At 33.8% G+C, this 27,000-nt stretch overlaps 2 long non-coding RNA genes across 2 annotated transcripts in view; one reads left to right on the forward strand and one right to left on the reverse strand.

Annotated features, from left to right (window-relative positions):
• LOC136840316 (uncharacterized) overlaps positions 1 to 27,000 on the forward strand; it is a 315,086-nt gene that overhangs the window by 94,931 nt on the left and 193,155 nt on the right. The window lies entirely within an intron of this gene.
• Positions 367 to 6,448, reverse strand: LOC136840312 (uncharacterized). Its single transcript, XR_010853582.1, has 2 exons — positions 4,914 to 6,448; positions 367 to 4,875 (listed from the first exon to the last, which is right to left on the reverse strand). It is a non-coding gene; the product is annotated as an uncharacterized lncRNA (long non-coding RNA).

Genomic DNA, 27,000 nt, shown 5'->3' on the forward strand with positions numbered 1-27,000 from the left:
ATACACTGTATATATACATATACTGTATATATATATATATATATATATATATATATATATATATATATTTATATATATATATATATATATATATATTATATATATATATATATATATATATATATATATATATATATATATATATATATATATATATATATATATATATATATATATATATATATAAATCTCCCAATTGCAGACACACCACTAACCACTGCAATTCTCACGCCAACGTCCACCGAAAGGGGGAATCGCCCCAATAACACGATTAAAAATAAACATAAAAAAGAAAATCAAATAAACGCACCAAGAACCAATATATATAGCTGCGAAAATGGAGTAGGAAGTCAATAAGACCAGAGACAGATTTGACGTTTATTGTGAAGAGAGGGGTCGCCGTTCGGATACAATATTGACAGCAATGAATTCGTGGCCTTTTTTTTTTTTGGTGTTGTTGTTTTGCCTGACAGTGTTCAAATTACCCTCCATTGCAGTGAAGACCTGATGTGTTAAAGCAAAGTCACTTTAGAATAGGACTGGGATTTCTCTGTGGTATATTGCTGGCGATACACGAAACTTAACATTTCCTCAGTTTTTGAGGTTCAGTTTGGTATTAATAGGACACAGGTCATATTATTCTCTAACATATCCTGGTAGAATTGAATGATGAACATTCAGTGAATATATAAAGGAATGAAAGAAATTTGTAAAAAGGGTATTATATTTCCCAGTTTTTGAGTATATATATATATATATATATATATATATATATATATATATATATATATAACTTGGTGGAATTCAGTTATGAATATATAAAGAAACACAAGAATTTTTTTTTTAAAAAGAACAATTCAGAATTTCACGGGAAATATTTGTTATCAAATAAGAAGGAAGTTTGTAATGATATTCGAAGAATATGATGAATATTCAATGAAAAATTATCATTCTTCAGTAATGGCGACTAAAAATTCATGGATAAATATCTTGAGGTTGGTAAAACCAAAATTCTTTAATTAACTTGACAAATGTTAATGTTAATTTTAAAAATCTGCTAAAAATTCCACGAGGAATAAAGGATTTTAATCAAGCTTCAATATGCTTCCTTAACTGGTAAGAAGATCCAATAAAAAAAAATATTCACATGAAAATAAAAGAAAAAAATTGCAACATATTTTCTGACTTCAGAGTAATACAAACCAAAGTCATGAAAAAAAAACTTTTGCAACATTTCCAATATGATTCCTTAAGTGCTGAGATAATCCAATCAAAAGATATTCACATGAACATAAAAAGAAAAGTTTGCAACAAATTTTCTGACTTAAGAGTAATTCAAACCAAAAGTCGTATTTCGTTGAATTCGACTTCAGAATTCCTACCTTTTTATTTTACAATAGCCACTTTGTTACCTTTGAAAGATTTCTCGCCAGCTTTTCTGTAGGCAAATTCTTAGCAACTTTCAGTCTCTGCTTCACAGAAATCTATTCCAGTCACACAGTAGAAGGAACACCCTTTTAAATCTCAGTAGTTTTATTTACAAGAGGCATACTCGTTCTCTTCTTAGAAATGTGGTCTTGCTATCAGAAAATAGTGAGAAATGATAGACTAGCATCATCACTGTATCTGGGGACATAGAAGCGTTCATTTACAGTTGGGTGACTATCAGGGAATGACAGAAGAACAAGAACTGTTTATGACGTCGTATTTTACAGGATGTGTGTGAAGCATTATTTTGGGAATGGTCCAGCTATCAGAAAAATAATGACAGTTAGAGTCTACCATCATCATCATCACTTCGTGAAAGTACACGCACCATTTGGGAAATGGGTCGAACGGTCAGAAAATAGTTACAGGTCCAGAGTGAACAGCATTTTCATCCTCGTTTTCACGTTTACATCAGAAATGCCATCTAGAAAGGGTCGACCTACCGTGAAAACAATAACTGAGTGGCACACTATCCTAGTAAGATCACACATCTTCGTCAACTCTACTTTAGGAACACACAGCTAAACAGTCTGGCCCGAGGCCTCACTGAGTACATATCTAGAACATGAAACCTCAACAGATACTTTCCTCTGTGAATGAGCCGCCAAATTAAGCTTCATTTTCTTCTGGTGTGGAGCACTTTGTTCTACAGTCTCGAGGTCCGAGGCTGAGAAGTTCTGCTTCCCCGTTGAGATAAGTATCATAAACCTTGGTCAGTTATGCACTTCATAACTTGTAGTAAGCGTCTTGGGTATAAGAATACATAGTGGCGGCTAGGACACGAGTTGATTGGTCATCATTCATGGCTGGAATTATTTTTCAGAAACTTCCTGTTCGTTTGAAAACATTTGTTAATGGAGTTGCGGTAATAATAATAATAATAATAATAATAATAATAATAATAATAATAATAATAATAATAATAATAATAATAATAATAATCTTTTCATGGCTGGAATTATTTTTTAGAAATTGCCCTGTTCTTTAGAAAATATTTGTTGAATGGAGATGCTAGAATGATGATAATAATAATAATAATAATAATAATAATAATAATAATAATAATAATAATAATAATAATAATAATAATAATAATCTTTTCATGGCTAGAGTTATTTTTAGATATTTCCCTGTTCGTTTGAAAATATTGGTTAATGGAGTTACTAGAATAATAATAATAATAATAATAATAATAATAATAATAATAATAATAATAATAATAATAACTTAAATGGAAATGTTGATCAGCATAGAACGTATTATGACTTTTATACATGAAGATATTTGTATTGCAAATTATTATTATTATTATTATTATTATTATTATTATTATTATTATTATTATTATTATTATTATTATTATTATTATTATTATTATTACTTTTGAAATTGATTTGAGATTTCTTCCATGTTTTCCCTTTCCTTATTCCAATGCCGTCACTGACATCTCCGTCAATAAATCTGTATTAGTTATTTGGACGTCATCACGGCCGCAGAATTCACCTTTGCAATCCTAACCATTTCCTTTGGCGAGTTTTCCTACGTAACTTTGGTGGGGAAAGTCCTCCCCGTAAGACAGCTAAAATCCCGGATAAGAGAAGGGGGTTTATCTATAATGATAAAATCCGATTGGATCTTTCTTGTTTGTCCGGCCCGGGTGGGGACGGGGTAGGTAGGGGATTGGGAGGGATTGGAGACATGACACATGCACCCACCTTCTGCAAATCTATTTGTCCGTCCCGGTTGGGGAGGTTAGGTAGGGGAGACATGAGAGCAGCTCCGGGTTCCAGCGCAGCGTAGCGCGCGCCATCAAGCTCGTATAGGAGTAATGCCTAAGCACTAAATAAAAATAATCCAACAGACACAATAAACTCTGAGGACAACAGGAATCTGCAGATTCGAAAATTCCAGCGAGGGATTATAGGGGACGGCTTTCAGGTTATTTTGGGAGGAAAACTAGAGCCAATGGTACCTTTCTGTAAACACCTCAGTCAGTTTCTTCTCAGTAGAAGGTTTTAACATCTGCTGGTTTCCAGAGCAGATTTCCTGTTCAGATTAACTGCTTTTCAATACGAATCTCATGTATTACAGTTTTCGTGTTAGTATCCCCCTGCTTTTCAGTACAGACCTCCTGTTAATACCAGCTACTTTTCAGTACAGACCTTTAACATCTGCTTCTTTTCAGTACAAATCTCCTGTTGATATAACTGCTTTTCTATGCAAATCTCCTGTTGACATGACTACGTTTCAATGCAAATCTCCTCTTGACATGACTGCTTCTCAATGCAAATCTCTTGACATGACTGCTTTTCAATGCAAATCTGTTAACATGACTTCTTTTCAATGCAAGTCTCCTGTTAACATGACTACTTTTCAATGCAAATCTCCTGTTAACATGACTACTTTTCAATGCAAATCTGTTCATATAAATACTTTTTAATATAAATCTCCTGTTAACATAACTACTTTTAATATAAAACTCATATCAACATAACTACTTTTCAGTATAAATCTCCAATTAACATGACTACTTTTCAGTGCAAATCTGTTCATATAACCACTTTTCAATATAAAGCTCCTGTTAACATAACTATTTTTTAATATAAAACTCATATTAAGATTACTACTTTCCTATGCAGATCTCCTGTTAACATGATTACTTTTCATTGCAAATCTCCTGTTAACATGGCTACTTTTCAGTATAAATCTTTTAACATCGGCCGCCTGATACTTTTCACTGGAAAAAGGTCGTGGATTTTAGGTTGATTATTCACAGTCATTTATCCAATCCATTTATTTGGAATCTATCCCCCTTGCTGGAACACATTACAAACCTTGGTCAGCCACCCGAACTCACTTTCCCCCACTATAAAAGAGGCTTAGGTTATGTGGAAGCTTCGTTATTGGTTTTTACACCCCCAATCCACTTGGTTGTCCAAAATCTCCATCTCTATCTTGCCCTGAATCATAGTTCTGATTGAGGACGAATGCTTTAGGCAACCACAACCAGGGTCTGTCAGCAAAAGAGATTTAAGATATCAACATTTTCACATTGCCTCCTAAGGTTTCTGGTATTCAGTTTAGAACTCATGTCACTGAAGATATTCCAGCGAATTGCTTTCCAGTATCATTCTCCATATGCCTGGCTGTAGGAATCAAATCAGATTGTTGATAATCATGCTGCTTACCGCCTACCAAATTTCAGTGAATTTGGATGTGCATAATTTAAAATTTCAAGTTAAAGTAAAAGTTAAAGTCCTCATAGGGCAGGCGCTGATCTCCTGCTTCTTAGGCCGACAGCCAGTGGGGGGACAGGTCCCAATGCCTATGACACGTGGCCAGTGTCGCTAGGCCCACTGTTTAACTCCCCAGTCGGAGGGCTGGTACCTATTCTCCTACTGAACCTCGGGTTTTTTTTTTTGGACTGTTAGGTTGACGGGCTACCGGATTTGCGCAGTGGCTCAGTCTGAGCCATCAGTGAGCGGCGGGATTGAACCCCGGCCCTCGCGACTGGTAACAGAGAACAATACCACTGCACCACCACGGCAGCAAACTTCCAAGACCAAGATAAAATGAATTTTAGGACATAAATAGTTTCAAATGCACCATTTAGGTAGAGCTAATGTCTGTTTCAGTAGAAAGATAATTCTGTTTTTATTATATACTGTAGGTCTTTTCTTTTATGCATTTGTTTATTACTGTTCCATTTGTTTTTTTTCTTTTTTGATTACCTCGTCACTCCGAAATCTTATAATGCTGTGATTGCATTAGATTATTTATAAGTCCTCACTACTCATGAAACACTCTATTGGTATCATTTAATGTTTAGCCAGTCAGACTTTACACAAACCTGTCCTCATATCAGTTAATGTCTAACCAGTCAGAACTTGTACAAACCTTCCCTAATATCAGTTAATGTTTAGCCAGTCAGACCTTATACCAAGCTGCCCTAATATCAGTTAATGTTTAACCAGTCAGAACTTATACAAGCCTGCCCTAATATCAGTTAATGTTTAACCAGTCAGACCTTATACAAAACTGCCCTAATATCAATTAATGTTTAACCAGTCAGACCTTATACAAACTTGCCCTAATATCAGTTAATGTTTAACCAGTCAGAACTTATAAAAATCTGCCCTAATATCAGTTAATGTTTAAGCAGCCAGAACTTATACAAACCTGCCCTAATATCATTTAATGTTTAACCATTCAGACCTTATACAAACCTGCCCTAATATCAATTAATGTTTAACCAGTCAGAACTTATACAAACCTCCCCTAATATCAGTTTCTAGACAGTGAGTGCTCACATTAACCAGTGTTCAAATCGGTAACTTTCTATTTATTCATCAATGTGCAGTCCTTTAATCATAGAAATGACTCTTTGGTACCTTAGTGATCATTTCACCGTGGCTCAATATCAACACAAGGTATCAATACGGATATAAAGCTAACTATAATCCATATAAGCTAAATTATGGTTCAAGTATCTGATATGTCAAAGGAATCATGAGGCTGCAATTAGGAAAATCACAACGTACAATTTTTGCAGCCTGTAAGGAAGCATTAACCTAACATATCTGGAAGAAAAGTGATACCTTATCTACTTTTTTTTTATGTAAAATATCTACACACAACAGAACGAGGTCTATATATTCACATAAAGCACCAAGCCGTCAGGAATTCGATTCTTCGCCGGAGACAAAATCTAATGTAACTTAGCTCCATTGAAAGCTCCCACAAATCACCCGAAGAGAAGTATTTTCCTTAGTCTCAAGAGATTGTCGAGGCATTGCATTTATTTGACAACTTAACCCTGTTGTCATGAGAAATGGAGATGGAAGGTTTCTTTGAAGTAAATCCTCATCAGAAATGCTGGCAGATATATGTTAACACTTATAAAAGGTGCAGGGCTAAATTAATTATTAAACATAGATATTTGTTGCGATTGATGAAAAGACTAATATATATATATATATATATATATATATATATATATATATATATATATATATATATATATATATATATATATATATATATATATATATATATATGTTAAAGAGAAACTAAATTGCTAGCAGCAAGTAAGAGAGGTCCACACGGTATCACAGGAAGAAAAATGATCATCAGAGCAGCTTAATTAATCTTTAGCCGTTTAAAATGAATTCATTCAGAGGAATATATATATACTTAGCATTGTGTATACTGATAAACACTTAGGTGAATCAACTCAGTATAAGAAAGATTCCTTCTGAATATAACTGTAATGGCGACAAAAGTTCCTGATGGAATGAAACCATGAAATACCTCCGGGTGTCGATGCATAGCAATTATATTTACTTAAATTATTTAGATACTTTTTCATCCCATCAAGACATCTTAGAAGTTAGACTCCTATTCCCCATGGGAGATTCGATTTTAGCCCTGGGGTACCTATGGACGCGTCCTCTCTCTCACATTCCTAGTGCATATCCTTGTTATACCTGTCGACACCGGAAATAAAATCCTACGGATCCTTCCAACTTCTGATTTTTTCCCCCTGCTAGGACTCTTTAAGCCGAGGCAGTTTATAGCAGATGTCCTGGTGGCCTGCCCCAGGGGCTAGTACTAAACACGGCGAAACAGTGTAGATGAGTCACTGTTTCGCCTTGTTTAGTGTTAGGCCCTGGGGGATCCAATGTCCCCAAGTGCATTTCGCTATCTGACTGGAATTTCAGCCAGTTCGCGAAATGCATGCTTTCGCTATCTGCCCGTAACATATATAGGTCCAAGGTTAGCTTGTACGAAATGGGGATATTTGTATATTGTATGAATAACAATTGACAAGTCAATTTTTGACTAAATAAATGAATTGATCTGAACACTTCTCCATTATTTATGTTTTCAACTGGATCCCAGTTTTATACATTTGTTTCATTTTTTAATTATTTAGACAGAAAATAATTTATTAAACTTTTGGTTTTATTTTCTGTCGAAGGAAACAGATTTCTTTACGTGGAGGTGTAAATAGGTAGCTTTCCTTTCATTGAAAATATGTTCTGCAAACATAAATCATTTGAATTAAATTTTCAGGTTCTGCAATAATCGCATTTATATCAGAACTTCTGCAGAACTTAAGAATGAAAGAAAAAAGAAGCGTTCCTGTTTAATGGGAAATCGAGATGATACGAATAGAGTAGTATGCAATTTTGGCGAAAGTATTCATTGACAATCTCCAAAATGGAGAATGATTTGAAGAATTGAAGCTTCTCTGCTTCCATGAAAATAATCTGAAATGTGTTTACTCAAAGTATATGTATTTCAGTGGCCACAATGACCTCATATATCCTGTTGTCATTCCACAGAATTTAGAGGTCAATGATGACCATTTAGAAGCTGTCAGTCCACAGAATTCAGGGGTCATTGATGATCACTCAGGAGTCGTCAGTCCACAGAATTCAGGGGTCATTGATCACCATTCAGAAGTTGTCAGTCCACAGAATTCAGGGGTCATTGATGACCATTTGGAAGTTGTTAGTCCACAGAATTCAGTGGTCATTGATGACCATTTAGAAGTTATCACTCCACAGAGTTCATGGGTTATTGATGACCATTTAGAAGTCCACAGAATTCAGTGGTCATTGATGACCATTTAGAAGTTGTCAGTCAACAGAATTCAGGGGTCATTGATGACCATTTAGAAGTTGTCAGTCCACAGAATTCAGGGGTCATTGATGACCATTTAGAAGTTGTCAGTCCACAGAATTCAGGGGTCATTGATGATCATTTAGAAGTTGTCAGTCCACAGAATTCAGGGGTCATTGATCACCATTTAGAAGTTGTCAGTCCACAGAATTCACTGGTCATTGATGACCATTTAGTTGTCAGTCCACAGAATTCTGGTGTCATTGATCACCATTAAGAAGTTGTCAGTCCACAGAATTCAGGTGTCCACAAAATTAAGGGGTTTTGATCACCATTAAGAGGTTGTCAGTCCAAAGAATTCAGGGGTCATTGATGACCATTTAGAAGTTGTCAGTCCTTAGAATTCAGGGGTCATTGATGACCATTTAGAAGCTGTCAGTCCACAGAATTCACTGGTCATTGATGCCCATTTAGAATTTGTCAGTCCACAGAATTCAGGGGTCATTGATCACCATTTAGAAGTTGTCAGTCCACAGAATTCAGGGGTCATGAATCACCATTTAGAAACTGATGACCATTTAGAAATAAATACATATACTTTCTCAACCTCACAAATCCTGCCTACCCCTTCGTTCGTCCAAGTACCATTGTCCCAACTTGACAAGCAAATAGAAAAAAGGTATTATACAAGAAAGGACCTAGCCTAAGACTTCGAATCAACCTTACATTAACTTTTAAATCATTATTCTTAAGCGCATGACATTCGTACGTACGACCCAGCGTGAGTCCGCACTGTAGGTAGGAAGCACCATATATCGTTTCTATGATGTGAGATTCTTAGCAGGAGAAGATCTCTCTTAAATGCTTATTTTTACTTTTCTTAGACGTGCGAGTTTGAGGTCATTTGACGTGCGAGTATTCCATTTACGAAAATATATGTATATATATATATGTGTGTGTGGGTGTGATATTTGCGTTGACTGGCGTGGAGGTATTGGTCGAAATTCAGATAATGTTATATATATATATTCCCGTACAAACGACGAAGTATTACTACAGATGTCTACATTTATATGTATGTATTATATATATATATATATATATATATATATATATATATATATATATATATATATATATATATATATATATATATACATACATACATACATACATACTTACATACACAGTATACACATACATACATAGGTGACTTTCATGTTTCTTTATTCCTGTGTGTTATATTATATCCTACCACACTATGCAAACATACAGTAACCGATAAACCTTTTAAAATATACACCAAAACGACATTTCCGTCTTTTATGTAATATAAACTCTGCTGTTTCTCATGTAATAAAAAAAACAGTTCCCATTACAAGAAGTGAGTGACGCAAAAACCCCTGGAGAATATACCTTTCACTTTCTTGAAATTCATTTAATCTCTCATGATAACTGTATCAGACCACAGGCTTCTGAAAGCTCTGGAGTTGGATATTTCTCACCTCAGCGGATTTATATGTATATATATATGTATGTGTATATATATATACATATATATACACACATACAAGTATGAGTCATATTTTAGACGGTTTGCTTAAATTCATATGTTTTTTTTTTACATTTAAGTTTCTTAATTACTGAATATCACTTGACTGGCTTTTCGTTTCAATAAGCTTCAAAAGTCTGCTGGTAGGCAGATTAACCTTTTAATGGTGACTCATTTCATCACATGTATCTAACCTAGGGTTAAGTTGTCGCTTTTCCTTAGGTCTGTTGTTGTTTATCTTTCACTCTAATATGGTGGTAAGAATACTCATATATATATATATATATATATATATATATATATATATATATATATATATATATATATATATATATATATCATGTATGTATGTGTGTATGTATAATAATTTATCTATTGGTTCATTTATTCATATATGATTGGTTTGCTTATATTTGATTTTGGTCTCAATTAATCGTGGGATGGGCTGACCTCGGGTTGGTTTACATCCTAACAGCCACGGTTGTTTATCAGTAACCTGAACAACAAACAACAAATGAAGTCCATATCTGCCTTCAAATCATATTTCCTTTTTTTAATTTGCTTATAACTCTCGTCTTATATGCCTAATATTGAGCTGAGCTATTGCTGTTTTTTTAATTGGTTTTGGTTCTGTTCATCTGTTAAAACAAAAAATAAAAACGAACTCTGTGAATATCCATTTGCACTGAAGCACCAACTTCAAAGTCATAGGCCTTCTACGCCAGCCTATGGAACATATATGTGTATATATATTTGGCAATACTTATCTTCTCTAAGATGCCCTTCTGAAACAAAGCAGCTTGTAGTATTAAAATGATACTAGATTAGCATAGTCATTTACATACACATAAACATAAAGGAAATAGTTTTGTCTAATCTAAGGTCTTCCTCGTCTAATACAGGTCTCCATCCAAGTAACTAATCATTCAGAATGAGAGACATCACTACCGTGACATTCATTTCGTTTACAAAATCATCTATATGTAAGCAACATACTCGCTTTTGAAAACTAACACGTGTCCTGTTTCACTTTTACGAGTGTTTGTAAAAAAAGAATGACATGGGAAACAAGTCTGTGGTCTAATATTCCAATTTTGTAGCATATGTCTCTCTGCTAATACTGAAAAGCACAGAACACAGATCTGCAATAAACACGTGATACAACACAACACTATTTTAATCAAATACATTCCATGTGTCTCTTGTGTGATTTGGCCTCAAGAACTTTCAATTTGGCAATTCTAGGAAATGTTACGAAAATATCGAAGGATTTCCCAGGGAACGTTGTCTTTTAAAGAAGCAAATGGTTCAGTATGATTATTGTCACTGTCATAAATTTGTGGCGCATAGCCTTCATCGTTACAAATTCAAAATTATACCTTTTCACACTTGTAATATAAAAATCAGTAGGCATCCATTCAAAACTTTATCTTCACTTCATGTTCAGAGAATATCCTAATTTTGGGGGCTACTTTATTGTAAAGTGGGGTCAGTTATCTCGTGGCCCAAGAAATTGGTCCATTAATATGCTCATGTCTTTATTTAGAATGGTTCAGAGGTTTCACACACACTGGGCCCATTTTATGTTAAGGGTACACATCCTGTATAACGAAAGTTAGTATGAAGTGATGAGGTAAACGAGTATTGACACCAAGCTTCTTGCTCACACCATTTCAGTGTGTCCTTTAGGAGCCCATGCCTCCCTCGTGACAGCTTATTTCTAAACACAACATCTTTCCATCTATCATGTGGAATTCTCACCCATCAGTCAAGCCATTTTGATTCATAAGTTTTGTGACCACTTCTCAAACCTCAGCTTCCCTGGGCTCTGCCAATGACCTCGTGCTACTGAAGCTAGCAGAGGCTCTGGCAAGGTCAAGGGTTGACCCGTGCTGGTCGTGAGCTGCCAACCTGTTAGCTGCACCCCTGCCGGCAGCTTCCTTGGCCGCCCGTGCGGAGGACACTGCGGAGAAGGTGAACATCCACCTTCTCCTGAGGAAGGATCGAACGGCCTGGATGCGCTCGGTGAATCTCGTGTTGCCGTGCATCCGCACCAGACCCCGCGTCATCACCGCCACAGTAGGGCTCCGCTGTCACTTGCTCTCATCCTCCGGAGGGGCGCCTGGAACGCCCACCACTTTCCAGGTTGGACGGGGGCTCGGAGCTGCTGCGGAGGACTTGGGCGTGGCTGGAGTGGATGGCAGGGGTGGCAAGGTTGGTGCGGTGGTTGTCTTCGGCGTGGTCGGCGTGGCGCTGGTCACTGCCGTGGCAACCACAGGTTTGTCTTTGCTGGTCCCACTTGCTGCGGTTGCTGCTGCTGCTGCTGTGTTTGCGGACGAGGCTGGAACTGTGTAGATTTCCCGGAGGATCTCCGGAGGTTGGCGCCTGGCCGGCTTCAGCACTGAGTACTGGGAGCCCCATTCGACTTCTTCCGCCGGGCCGCAGATTTTGTAGGCGCAGCATCCCACCACGCACACGGCGAATAGCGCACCAAAGCACATGGCTGTTAGCTGCATTGCTAAGACCATGTCTGTAAGAAAAGGGAAATTTTGTCTTTTAGTGGGATCTAAAGTGGGAATGACCCTTTAGAAGTAGCTATTTCACATTAGTTTAAAATCTCCTAAGACCATGTCTGTAAGGAAAAGGGAAATTTTAGTGGGATCTTTTTCCTTCCTTTATTGAAATTCTACTTTATTTCCAAGTCTTGTCCACTATGTCATAATTATAAGTTTTAAAGGAAAAACATCTGATTTTCATACTTGAATTTTACACTTAATCTACTACAGACAATTTGAATCCTGTAAAGATAAAGGTTTAACCAAAAGCAAACAGATTTTTCAGGTTTTTAATTAAAATAATGCATCATATCTATCAAACTGCATTAATGTTTTACTGATTTGTAAGAAAAGAATATGTATATATGGAATAAAAGAAATAAGATTTGAGCTTGGGTTCAGTGGCTAAATCCTCAAATCTTCTATATCAATCATAAGAAATAAGGTTTGAACTTGGGTCCAGTGACTAAATGATAAAATCTTCTACACCAGTCATAAGAAATAAGATTTGAACTTGGGTCCAGTGACTAAATGATAAAATCTTCTACACCAGTCATAAGAAATAAGATTTGAACTTGGGTTCAGTGACTGAATGGTCAGATCTTCTATATCAGTCACAAGAAATAAGATTTGAACTTGGGTTCAGTGATTAAATTATCAAATTTGTTATGTCATTCAAATCTATATCCAGTTTTGCAGTAAAAGGTAGAAATGTGTACATTCCTTAGGTGATAGACTTCTCATTCCATAGTATCAAAGGATTCTGGTTTAACTGAAGCGATTATCTTATCTTGCCAAAGCTGAGAAATTAGTGTAGTTTCAATGAAAGATGGACTTGAAGACTTATTGACTGACAGTTTTTTTGTGAGTGTCATCTAGTTGATAATTCGGTTATCTAATTGTCATAATTTATGGTTGAAACGATGCACATTCTCACGAAAAGTTACTTAATTATTTTACTCAATTATTTCATTATCTTTAAACTGAAATATGGGCCCTGAGGTATTGCAATATTATTATTATTATTATTATTATTATTATTATTATTATTATTATTATTATTATTATTATTATTATTATTATTATTATTATTATTCAGTAGATGAAAACTATTCATATGGAACAATTCAATGGAACAATTCAAGCATCCAAATAGGGTGTTCATTGAAGAAGTTGAAAGTAAAGGGCAACACAAAGAAAAGATTGTGTTCATTAGAAAAAAATAAATTAATAAATAGACATATAGATCAAAATGTATCAGAAAGCACGAGGAAGAGTGCTAACAAAGTATTGAGATATTTAGTCCTTGACTTGATAAATCCAATAGTAACAATCTGTCTTTATAACCAGTTTGTTAAAATGAGGTGTTGTTTCTCTAAGCTTTTCAAGTTCTAAGGCTGACGTGACAGGCTAACTATTGAAATGGTGTCCTATTCAAGTCTTAGCTCTCATTATTTAGATATATCTGTTTAGATGGTGGCAACCATTTGCCCGTCAAGTGACATATCTGTACCATCTAAATCTGTGTCCAAATCTTTTATGCTGGTCCGCGAGTTCGCGCCTCCCCCCAAGGTGCTGAAAAAATCACCGGCTCTGTATCATGATCAGTTACTGCTGCAGGGTTGGGGGGTCTGCTGCGGTGGGAGGTTGAAACCAATATTCTTTGGAAGCTTGAATTTCAAGTCAGTGGCCCTTTTGGGGTCCTTGTTCTATGTGAATAGGTTTCATCTACAGAAATAATAATAATAATAATAATAATAATAATAATAATAATAATAATAATAATAATAATAATAATTGCTTATGAAAATTGACAGTGAAAGCCATAGCTTTTAGCTACATACCATACATTCAGGGCTTGAATATACAATTATAAGTATTGAACAACGGAGAAATTAACCAACTAAATAAAATAAAGATTTTTTAAAGTGAAAGTTTAAGTGAGCTTCTGTGACAACAGTTTAATGTGGTTTGTCTTACTACTAAGCTTTTGACAGGTTTATGAAGTTATATATTAATGGAATTAATGTATAATTCCATTAATCAGCAAAGTTCCAGAGGCCTTTATTCCTCACACTGAGGAGTCGTGCAATTGGAACTTCTTCAGAAGTTCAAGCCATGATGCTATGCATTAAGATGCAATGCATTACTACCCTAATACAATCCTCCTTGTATTCTAATGATTTACTTACACTTCTATTTATTTATTTAATAATTCGTTAATTTATCTGTTTTTCTAAGAACTGTATTTTCGTTTATTTTCTGTTATTTCATTCTAATGAACACCATAGTATTCTTTGGAAGGTTGAATTCCAAGTCAGTGGCCCCCTTTGGTGGGCTCGTTCCATATGAATAGGGTTCCTCATCTGAATATTAACGGTAATAATAACTGGAAATATTTAGCAATTTCCTATTTTCGACGACAAATGGGTCCGTGCTGAAGTATGTCTGGGTAAGGGGAGTGGAATTCTTTATATTAGGTAAAAAGGTTATCTAGATAACAATTTGTATCACTGGAAGGCAAAATATTTCACGGGATAAAGTAAATGATGTTTCAATAAAGTGGCAAGCTACGAAGGCCTCTTCATTTTGAAAACCTGAAATACCAAATTTCTGAAGGAATGTTTCACAAGCTCCCTCTACTCCCCTTCTGTCCAAAATGAACATAATAGTTTTTTTTTTTTTTAAAATGTATCAGTGCAATGGAAATGTTAGAATATTAAGTTATTCCCGAATCGAAAAATGAAATGTGAGAGATTGACATAAAGCTTACTAATTTTTTCCAATTGGCCCCCAAAAATGCCTGTCAATCCCTGTCAAGACTCAAATGGTTAATATTCTATTTCCTATCTAAGATACCAAATTGTTATTATTATTATTATTATTATTATTATTATTATTATTATTATTATTATTATTATTATTATTATTATTATTATTATTATTATTATTCAGAAGATGAACTCTATTCATATGGAACAAGCCCACCATAGGGGCCATTGACTTGAAATTCAAGCTTCCATTATTATTATTATTATTATTATTATTATTATTATTATTATTATTATTATTATTATTATTATTATTATTATTATTATTATTATTACTTTCAAGCTTTATTATTATTATTATTATTCAGAAGATGAACCCTATTCATATGGAACAAGTCCACTTAGGGGCCACTGACTTGAAATTCAAGCTTCAATATTATTATTATTATTATTATTATTATTATCAGAAGATGAACCCTATTCATATGGAACAAGTCCACCTTAGGGGCCACTAACTTGAAATTCAAGCGTCCAAACAATATGGAGTTCACTAGAAAGAAGTAATAGAAAATAATGGGAAGTAAAGAAAAGGAAAATATAAATGAACAAATAAATGAATGAATAGATCAGAGTGTAAGTCCACGATTAAGACACAAGACGTAAACCAAACCGTTCCAGCAGAGAATGATTTTCCCCTCGACTCGCCTACAATACCCATTCCAGCCTTACCTTCCCACGTCATATGGGTGGCCCCGGAATTGGAGATGCCATTGTAGCCTCCGATGCCGCCCCCGGAACCTTTCCCAGCCTTTCCTCCCCTGGCGGCTCCGGCTGGTATACCTAGAGAGAGAGAGAGCAGAAGAGGAAGTTCATTTTACCAGTTGTCAAACCGAGTTCCAAATGAAATCAGGAGTGGCTGTTGGTGGATGAGAATTGACAGAGTGGGTGTGTGACTGTGCTTGTGTACATGCCTAGAAGGAAGTTGCTTTAAAGCTTTTCACTTTTATATATATTTCTTTTTAATTTTTATGTTATCATTTCACTGTAATAGTATAAACTTCATGCCCAGAAGGAAGTTGCTTTAAAGCTTTTCACTTTTATATATATTTCTTTTTAATTTTTATGTTATCATACCAACTTCACTGTAATAGTATAAACTTCATGCCTAGAAGGAAGTTGCTTTAAAGCTTTTCACTTTTATATATATTTCTTTTTATTTTTATGTTATCATACCAACTTCACTGTAATAGTATAAACTAAATGCCTAGAAGGAAGTTGCTTTAAAGCTTTTCACTTTTATATTTTTAATAAAAAAAAAATGTTTGTTATACCAACTTCACTGAATAGTATAAACTTCATGCCTAGAGGGAAGTTGCTTTAAAGCTTTTCACTTTTATATTTGTATTTTTTTTTATTTTTATGTTATCATACCAACTTCACTGTAATATAAACTTCATGCCTAGAAGAAAGTTGCTTTAAAGCTTTTCACTTTTATATTTTTATTTTGTTAAATCTTTTTGTTATCATACCAACTTCACTGTAATAGTATAAACTTCATGCCTAGAAGGAAGTTGCTTTAAAGCTTTTCACTTTTATATTTTTGATTTTTTTTTATGTTATCATGCAACTTCACTGACTACTATAAACTTCAGGCCTAGAAGGAAGTTGCTTTAAAGCCTTTCACTTTTATATTTTTATTTTTTTAAATTTTTATGTTATCATACCAACTTCACTGAATAGTATAAACTTCATGCCTAGAAGGAAGTTGTTTTAAAGCTTTTCACTTTTATACTTTATTTCGTTAAATTTTTGTTATACCAACTTCACTGAATAGTACAAACTTCATGCCTAGAAGGAAGTTGCTTTAAAGCTTTCCACTTTTATATTTTTAATTTTTTAAAATTTTTGTTATCATACCAACTTCACTGTTAATAGTATAAACTTCATGCCTAGAAGGAAGTTGCTTTATGGCTTTTCACTTTTATATTTTTAATTCTTTTAAATTTTTATGTTACCATACCAACTTCACTGAATAGTACAAACTTCATGCCTAGAAGGAAGTTGCTTTAAAGCTTATCTCATTCATTTTTTATTGAATTTTAATATCATTATACCAGTTTTACTGAATAGTATAAACTTCACTCAATCTTTTGTGACTGGTAGTTGTATAAATATGTGTTTTGTACATCTGATATATGATTCAAATTTTGAATTATTTCAGCATAATCCAGAGAGGTATAATCTCCCACCAAAGGCAAAATAGGAATATTTAGGCAATCCTTCTGAAATTTAACACTGTAGTTTAACATCAGGGCTAAATGATTATTGTTAAAAATAGAATGAAAGTCAACTTGTCAATTTTTAAGAAATTACTGTTTGAATAAAGTAAAGGAACATTTGTGATTACTCTCCAAGTGCTGTGTTTAAAGTCATTTGAAATTTGTCTGCCTTCTTTTGCATGTTAAAATCATCTAATTTCGGATGACATTCGACAGTGGTCTCTTATTTATCAAGTGTCTGTTATATGTACTTTATTTACATCACAAAATAAAAAGATATTAGCATTAAATAAAACGTATGGACTATTTATGTGCAAAACGATCTCTCAGAGACAACATTCACATTCACATGAGATGAATTTGATAAAACACGAGAGAGAAAATCATATTGTTTAAATTCCATTTCTGAAATACTGATCTAGTACAAACTTTCATCAGCTAGTAAGATAAAGTTTCGAAATATAACACATATTTAGGAGTATTGACCAACGGGGGAATTCTGGGTCAGAATTATGAAGGGACATTTACTAAATGGTGGGTATTAATTAGAAAATGGTAGATCAGCTTCATTCAGCCGCTTGCAGTCAAGGTTTTTGGACATATAGTTCATGCTCTTGAACTGAGGTTCTCATCAGAAGGGAAAGGATTTTCAGAATTTTAAAATTTTTAGACATTCATGTGAATACTGTCTCAGCTTTCTTTTTTTTATTCAAACAAAGATTACTTGTGTGTAAGTGTTTCAAAGTGTTTTCAAGTCCTGTGTACTCTTGTCTTTGCATGGAAATATTCATTTTCGTGTGTGTGTGTGTGTGTGTGTGTATGTGTATTTCATACAAAAGGACACTTAATGATCTTGGACATTTCAGTTATCGCTTTTGAATGATCAAAAACAGGTTTAATCAATGGTCAAGTACAGTTATCTCTTTTGAAGATCAAAAACAGTTTTAATCAGTGATCAAGTACAGTTATTTCTTTTGAATGATCAAAAACAGGTTTAATCAATGGTCAGGTACAGTTATCTCTTTTGAATGATCAAAAACAGGTTTAATCAGTAATCAAGTACAATTGTCTCGTTTGAATGATCAAAAACAGGTTTAATCAGTGATCAAGTACAGTTATCTCTTTTGAAAGATCAAAAACAGGTTTAATCAGTGATCAAGTACAGTTATCTCCTTTGAATGATCAAAAACAGATTGATTGATGATCAAGTACAGTTATCTCTTTTGAATGATCAAAAACAGGTTGACTGATGATCAAGTACAGTTATCTCTTCTGAATGATCAAAAACAGATTGACTGATGATCAAGTACAGTTATCTCGTTTGAATGATCAAAAACAGGTTTAATCAGTGATCAAGTACAGTTATCTCTTTTGAAAGATCAAAAACAGGTTTAATCTGTGACCAAGTACGGTTATCTCTTTTGAATGATCAAAAATAGGTTGACTGATGATCAAGTGCAGTTATCTCTTTTGAAAGATCAAAAACAGGTTTAATCAATGGTCAAGAACAGTTATCTCTTTTGGATGATCAAAAACAGGTTTAATCAATGATCGAGTAATATGAAAACACCTTAACATCTTCAATTTAGTCCATAATAAAATAATTAAACTTTCATTTATTCACGTGTTTGTGTAATTCAAATGTGCGTTTATTTCTGTGTCTCTATTTTTGCTTTGGAAAATTCTAAAAATAATAGTGTGAAATATTTCGAATGCTATTGATTTACAACGGCATAAAAAAAGTTGTACATTAACTTTGTAAATATATGTAATGTCATGAGCATGAAAAACAGTTTGATATATGATAAACTATAATTAATCATAATTTTTTAAGTTTACATTTCAAAACATTTTGATATTGCTGAAGAAACTACAGACACTATGAAATCATTATAGATATGTAGTGAAATCTTATCTGCAAATATATGTAATGAGTACATATATACATGAATGTTTACCTTGAATTTCGTGTCGTGTGGCTGTGTATGTGCGAGTATGTAAGACTCTGTTGACCTCCGTTTGATTTAGACAAAAAAAAAAGTAAACAGTTTTGTGCAATTATCTACATACAAAAAAACAACTGTCCAGTTTAGTGGAATGGCAAAACATTTAACACTAAGGTTTTTCTTTTATTTACGCGAGAATATAAAACATGATTTAAAAACAAAACTAATGACAAACCAGCACAGAAAGAACGGGGATTATCTTTGGATTAAATTCCAAATATTCTTTGTCAGAAAAAAAAAAAACTTTTAAAATTTTTTGTCAAAGGAAGTTTTACAATGTTCTGTCCGTAGCTGGGTCGTCATCAGGAGCAGACATTCTGGGAGCTATTTGAATTACAAATATCGATCATGAAACTGAACTCAGCCTCATGACCAGAAAAGAGAAGAGAGCAGTAGTTACTGAGGTACCACAAAAGATGAAAATCCTAGTATATGAAACAGAGTTTTTTTTTTTTTAATTTTCTCTAATTCTTTTTCTTTTGAGTTAGACAGACCAATATAAGGAGGTGTGATTGTCGTGAACTGTCTTCTAAGGGCAGATGAATGGTGCTAATCAACAGGAGAGGGAATATATTTAGTAAGAGAAGAGTAATATCACTTGTCCATTTTCCTAAAAAAAGATGGGTACTTCCGCTATGAAAATTGGCATTAAAAAAATAACTAACAACAAAACTATATCTCTTTCTATTCCAATCTATTTATTTTTTTCTGGGAATATCTATGATGTCTCTGACACCTAAGAACAGAGTGGGGTATCACTGTCTGATGATAGTGGCTGCTATGATCAAGCTCAAACTCTACTCTAGTTGATACCATTCTACTACTATAAGATATATATTTATATACACACAGACAAGACCAACTCATGGAACAAACATTAGCTCTCAATATACACAACTCAGCTTGCACAACCTTACATGGATTTTTATTCAGCCTACTCTGGAGGTCAATGGAGCTTTCTTATTCTGTGGTTTATTTACTCTTTTTTTATGTTTTTTTAAGTGGCCAAATCATGCAATTCATGACTTTAGCATCAGTTTATGGTCTTGATAAAACAAGAGTCTTTAGTTGTCTTTCTTTGTTCTAGCATGTAGGTTTTGAATAAACATCCGCTTTCGTTTCTGCCCAAGCTAGGATACACACACACAAAAAAAAGAGCATCAGAACAAGTTCATGACACAACCAGTGAAGATTATAATAATAATAATAATAGTAATAGTTATCCATTTAAAATTAAAGTAACAACACCAACAACACGTAAATGCAAATAACAACTAACTACGTTGTTATAGTGAACACAAAACGTTACTCTGCAGACTCTACGAGGAAAGAGAGAGAGAGAAAGATAGAGAGATAGAGAGAGTTCAAAATGGAATCAAATGGAACGTAATCTTCATACCTTTCTATTCCATAAATAATAGCACTTTCCACTGGCCTCTAGAGATGTTGTCACCACTTTGCTGATAGAGTTTGTGCTCTACGCAACACGTTACTAGGTTTATTTCTACTTACAACTCGAATAAATAGTCTAGGAAGTTACCATACAATTTGTCATTGTTACATAAAATTTTTTTTGTCTAGAATCTCTTAAAGGGTGCTCAATAGCAATTCTATACAGTTTGTAATTTTTACACAAAAAATGTTTTTGTCTAGAATCTTTTCAAGGGTGCTCAATAGCAATTCCATAGAATTTGTAATTTTTACATGAAAAAAGTTTTTTGTCTTGAATCTTTTAAAGGCTGCTCAATAGCAATTCCATACAATTTGTAATTTTTACATAAAAAAGATTTTTCTTTAGAATCTTTTAAAGGCTGCTCAATAGCAATTCCATACAATTTGTAATTTTTACATAAAAAAAGATTTTTCTTTAGAATCTTTTAAAGGGTGCTCAATAGCAATTCCATACAATTTGTAATTTTTACATAAAAAATCTTTTTCTTTAGAATCTTTTAAAGGGTGCTTAATAGCAATGCCATACAATTTGTACTTTATACATAAAAAAAGATTTTTCTTTAGAATCTTTTAAAGGGTGCTTAATAGCAATGCCATACAATTTGTACTTTATACATAAAAAATCTTTTTCTTTAGAATCTTTTAAAGGGTGCTTAATAGCAATGCCATACAATTTGTACTTTATACATAAAAAAAGGATTTTTCTTTAGAATCTTTTAAAGGGTGCTTAATAGCAATGCCATACAATTTGTACTTTATACATAAAAAAAGATTTTTCTTTAGAATCTTTTAAAGGGTGCTTGATAGCAATTCCATACAGTTTGTAATTTTTACATAAAAAAAGATTTTTCTTTAGAATCTTTTCAAGGGTGCTCAATAGCAATTCCATATAATTTGTAATTTTTACACAAAAAAGGATTTTTCTTTAGAATCTTTTAAAGGGTGCTCAATAGCAATTCCATACAATTTGTATTTTTACACAAAAAATTATTTTTCTTTAGAATCTTTTGAAGGGTGCTCAGTACCAATTCTGGAGCGAGTCTAGTTATTCAGAGGTTTGAACTCATACAATTTGTAATTTTTACATAAGAAAAATTTTTCTTTAGTATCTTCTGAAGGGTTCTCAATAGGCATTCTTGAGTGAGTCTATTTACGTAGAGTTTAGAATCTTTCGATACTGTTCATTAGCCTCTTTGAGATGATGTCCTGAACGCTTTTTGTTATAAGAGAAGTAAGTTATAAACGTGCATATTCCTCGCATAACTGAATTGCTATCCATTCCTTGCATTATTAGTTTCTATAAATTCTTTTCAATGCATTGAGCGAAGATTAAGTTCCCATAAATCTTCTTTATAGAGGTTTTATGTGTGGGATAAATTCTAAACTTAACAGTAACCCTTTGCTTTTTATTTAAGCTACTCACAGATAGTTAGAAATTACAGATGCTTTCAGTGTTTCCTGATTGGGTTTCATTCTTCAAATCCATTGCATTGCTTTTCAAAACTTTCTGTGAATACTGTCAGTGAGGCTGCATACTACACTCTTTTCCATCAGATATGGTTCAGAATTATGGCTTGATAATGATGTCAGGGGGATTTTAAGAAATGATTTCACCTTATAGTGTTTTTTAAGGGTATTGTTTTATATCAATAATGCTGGACCAGGTTAGATAGAATAAAATATATTTCTATAAATTATCAGTTTGAATTTAACCAAGTTAATAGGTTTGGAAATGATTTATTCTTTAGGTGCCTTCTAATGGCAAATATTACTCTGTGCTTTAAATCTTCATCTTGATAACTGGATATGTTTAACTTTTTTTTATCTTTTATTATTGATATGTTTGACGACATTTAATGAAGCCAATCAATCACTAATTTTTCTATGCAATGAAAGGCAAAACAAATTCGTTAAAACTTAGTTTCTCAGTTACCATATCATTAAACAAGCATCCTACAAAATACTCAATAAGTTTTGTAGTCGATGATTAAAAAAAAAAAGCCGATGTTGGTTTCTTCAACTGCAGAAACTGAAGCAATACATTTGGATAAATTACTAAAAAAGATATGCAATCGTTGCTTTCTTAACACAAAGAAGTAATTTCATTGAAAAATTTCCAACACTTTCTTCACCGTACTTGAGGAATATTCGATAAGTAACTTGCCTTCCGCAGATAAGTTCAAACAATGAAGAAGTTTTGCATGAAGGTTAAATTTTGCTGGCCTAGTTTTGTACAAGAGTTTATGTTGGGTGTCTTTTGGAATGTTCTGTAATTGAAGTTCATGTCAGCTACTAAATCAACTCTACCAACAATGTTTTGGGGAGGGGGAAAGTTGCCTATGGGTTTATACGTGCGTATGTGTGTGTATGTGTGTGTATGTGTGTGTATGTGTGTGTATGTGTGTGTGTGTTTGTGCGGTGCCATGGTTAAACAGAACGCGGAAACCTGGCAATAGTTTCAATCAGGCGACTTTCCATACATAGTCAATACTGAAGAGATGTGTACAATTTGATAAAGATGCATCAAAACAGAATATGATCAGAAGCTTTCGTCTTTAACATAAGATCAAAATCGAAGTTCCCTACCAGTTTTAACACTTGTCATCCATACTCAATCCACTTCCCGATTTCGAGGAATCATAACGGAAGTTCCAAAAAGAATCTTATTTAACGCGTTGGCCCTCAGTAATCAAATGTCAAGGTCAGGAGGAGTTTGAAACGTTTTCATGTAATATAAATGACTTCTGAGAGAACTTCCCTACAACTGTCAAAAGTTATAGGTCAGGGTCAGAGATTTTCATTGGTTTAAAAGCTTCACAGTTTCGTAATGTTAAATTATATTAAGAATTATGTTTGTTGCGTTCAAAAAAGGGCGTGGCTGCATACCAAATTGGGCCTAAAACCGTAATGAATTCATCTATTCTCTGCAGAAATATGCCCCTTAGTGCATTCCTTTGTGTATAGAAATGTTTGCACAGTTATGCAGGTGATTTTAGAATGTACTTATTGATGGCTTATTTGAAATTCCATTAAACTGAAACAAAATGCAACACATTTCACATTCTTCTCCAGATCTGACTCTGCTGGCCAGATGAACCAATTTTAATACAGTAGGTGAGTGATCTTTTACTTTTTAAATCATGGTTTTCCACGTTTTAGTTTAGAGGACCCCGTAGGGGGGGGGGGGCTAGTGCCGTCATAGCACCTCACGCGGTGCACTGTAGACACTACTTAAGGTTCTTTGCAGCGTCCCTTCCTATTATTATTATTATTATTATTATTATTATTATTATTATTATTATTATTATTATTATTCTTTCAGTAGATGAAACCTATTCACATGGAACAAGCCCACCAAAGGGGCCACTGACTTGAAATTCAAGCTTCCAAAGAATGTTGGTTTCAACCTCCCACCGCAGCAGACCCCACACTGCAGCAGTAACTGATCATGATACAGAGCCAGTGATTTTTCATGGCCCTGGGGGAGACACGAACCCGCCACATCTGAGCGGCATTCCACGACACTAACCACTATACCAGCGGACCAGCTAAGGCCCCTAGCTGCTGTAAACTCTTGCCTTTCATTCCTTGTAACCCCTTTCATTCCTCCTCCTCCTCCTCCTCCTCCTCCTCCTCCTCCTCCTCCTCCTCCTCCTCCTCCTCCTCCTCCTCCTCCTCCATTCGTATTTTCTTTCTTCTGTCTTGCTATCCACCCTCTCCTCACAATCGTTTCAGAGTGCAGCTGCGAGGCTTCCCCCCTGTTACACTTTTCGAACCTTTTACTTTTCGAACCTTTCTACTCTCAATTTCCCTTTCAGAGCTGAATGACCTCATAGGTCCCAGCGTTTGTTGGTCTTTGGCCGAAATTCTCTACTCAAACCAGTTGAGAGGATGTTTATGTAATTATGAAAACGTTATAATTATAGTAACAATTTATTTCCCTTTTTTCGACTTACACCAAAAATCATTCATCAGTATAACTATTTATCTCCCTATTTATTTAAGATCGCGAGAAAGTGATGACATCAAAGAATTATCTCCCTATCGTTAGTAACTCTTTGGTGTTGCCCTTAGCCTTAATGAGGTTCTGCATTGTAGCGCTGGTTCATCCAGCTCCAAGCTTGCTGGCCCAACAGTGGATTCTTTGAACTCTGTGAATCAGTGGGTCTCAACCGGGAGGGAATTTCGCAGTTTCATGGGGGTGTGGGAATTGTGACCACAGATTGGAAGGCTCAGACTGGCTCTAGGACCACACAAAACGCGGTGTGCATCTGTCCGCACTACTGAGAGGTCGCGCTGGGCTTTCTCGCTCCTCTAGCTTGTGTGTTTGCGTTGGTATTTCGTTGCATATTATTTGGAATGCACCTTTTGAGGCAGACATTTTGAAAAGGGGGTTTTGGAGAGATGACATTCTGACAGAGGGTGAAAGGGTGCATTGAGAACCGTTTCTGTAAATTGTATTCACAATTCTACAAAAACTTCTTAGAAATGATGGTGATTTCGTACAAAAATAGTGATCTGTGAAGCAAGCGTTCACGTAAAAAAGATATATGAATACATTTCTAATATAAAGAATGGGAGTTCATTATGATAATGCTTACTTTCACCGTGTAGAATGCATCATTATGCAATACTAAGATGGTCCATTTGACATCTGATTTTACATAAAATGGCCCAGAGAAAATCAAAGAATTGGCCCACCCTGTTGCGTGGATCAAAGCCTAGTTTGAAGACTGACTGATTTGTGGCTACTAAAACTGGCGTCACAAGCCTGGTTTGAAGTGTATAGGAAATGGTGCTAGGGTAAAGGTATATAACAAGCTCTATAATCACTACTTTTATAACCTACTGATCTGCATTTCTCGTATTCTTCTACAGAACCATCTCCTTAGAATGCTGTAACTCTCTGAGAAGGATATTTTCAGCATAAAGAGATTTCTCAGTTCTGGGGAGAAAGGCTTGTTTGAAGAACACAAGGGATGGTGGGTAGGGTACAGGTGTATGAACTCTTTAAAGTGTACTGTTCTAAAATACAGATTTATTTCTACATTTTACATAGAAAGGTTCTCTCTAAGTCTTGTCATTCAGGGCAGGGAAATACTCATGTCATTTTATCTTTATTATTATTATTATTATTATTATTATTATTATTATTATTATTATTATTATTATTATTATTATTATTATTATTATTATTATTATTATTATTATTATTGTTAACATTATTATTATTTATTATTATTATTATTATTATTATTATTATTATTATTATTATTATTATTATTATTATTATTCAGAAGTTAAACTATTCATATGGAACAGGGAAAAATACAAAAAAATTTAATTTTCTGGGAAGATAATTTTTAATAGTAAAGACAATGGAACACTTTACTTGTGGAAGCTTTGTCATACTAGTGTGCGCATCATCTCTCTCTCTCTCTCTCTCTCTCTCTCTCTCTCTCTCTCTATATCTCTCTACACTCTCTATCTATATATATGTACATATATATGTATATATATGTACCTATATATATATATACATATATATATATATGTGTGTATATATATATATATATAAAATTATGGTTCTCTAGAGATCATTACATTATTTACCCGGTACTTCTTGACATGAAGATGAAACAGGATTATCAACAGGTTAATATCAAAGAAATTCAGCCTTCTAGCAACTACAATCTCAAATCAACGAAATCGGCCCTCATTCTGAATAGGGTGAACTCTGCACGAGAAATAGTATTGTATATTCATGAATGTCTGGGCTCATAGAAAACACAGAAATGTCTTTTTTATTTAATTATCTCCCTATTGTATGTTTTAAGAAACATGTTGAATGACAATTTCAATTGATTTTTTATGTGACATGTGTTAGTAAATAAAAATGGATTATTATAATGAAAATATCATCATCATCATCATCATCATCATCATCATCATCATCATCATCATCATTCAGAAGATGAACCCCATTCATACGGAACAAGCCCATCAAAGGGGTCATTGACTTGAAATTCAAGCTTCCAAAGAATATTATTATTATTATTATTATTATTATTATTATTATTATTATTATTATTATTATTATTATTTATTATTATTATTATTATATTCAGATGAACCCCATTCATACGGAACAAGCCCATCAAAGGGGTCATTGACTTGAAATTCAAGCTTCAAAGATTATTATTATTATTATTATTATTATTATTATTATTATTATTATTCAGAAGATGAACCCCATTCATACGGAACAAG

The sequence above is a fragment of the Macrobrachium rosenbergii genome, chromosome 7, assembly GCF_040412425.1.
Source record: "Macrobrachium rosenbergii isolate ZJJX-2024 chromosome 7, ASM4041242v1, whole genome shotgun sequence".
NCBI classification, from domain to species: Eukaryota; Metazoa; Arthropoda; class Malacostraca; order Decapoda; family Palaemonidae; genus Macrobrachium; species Macrobrachium rosenbergii.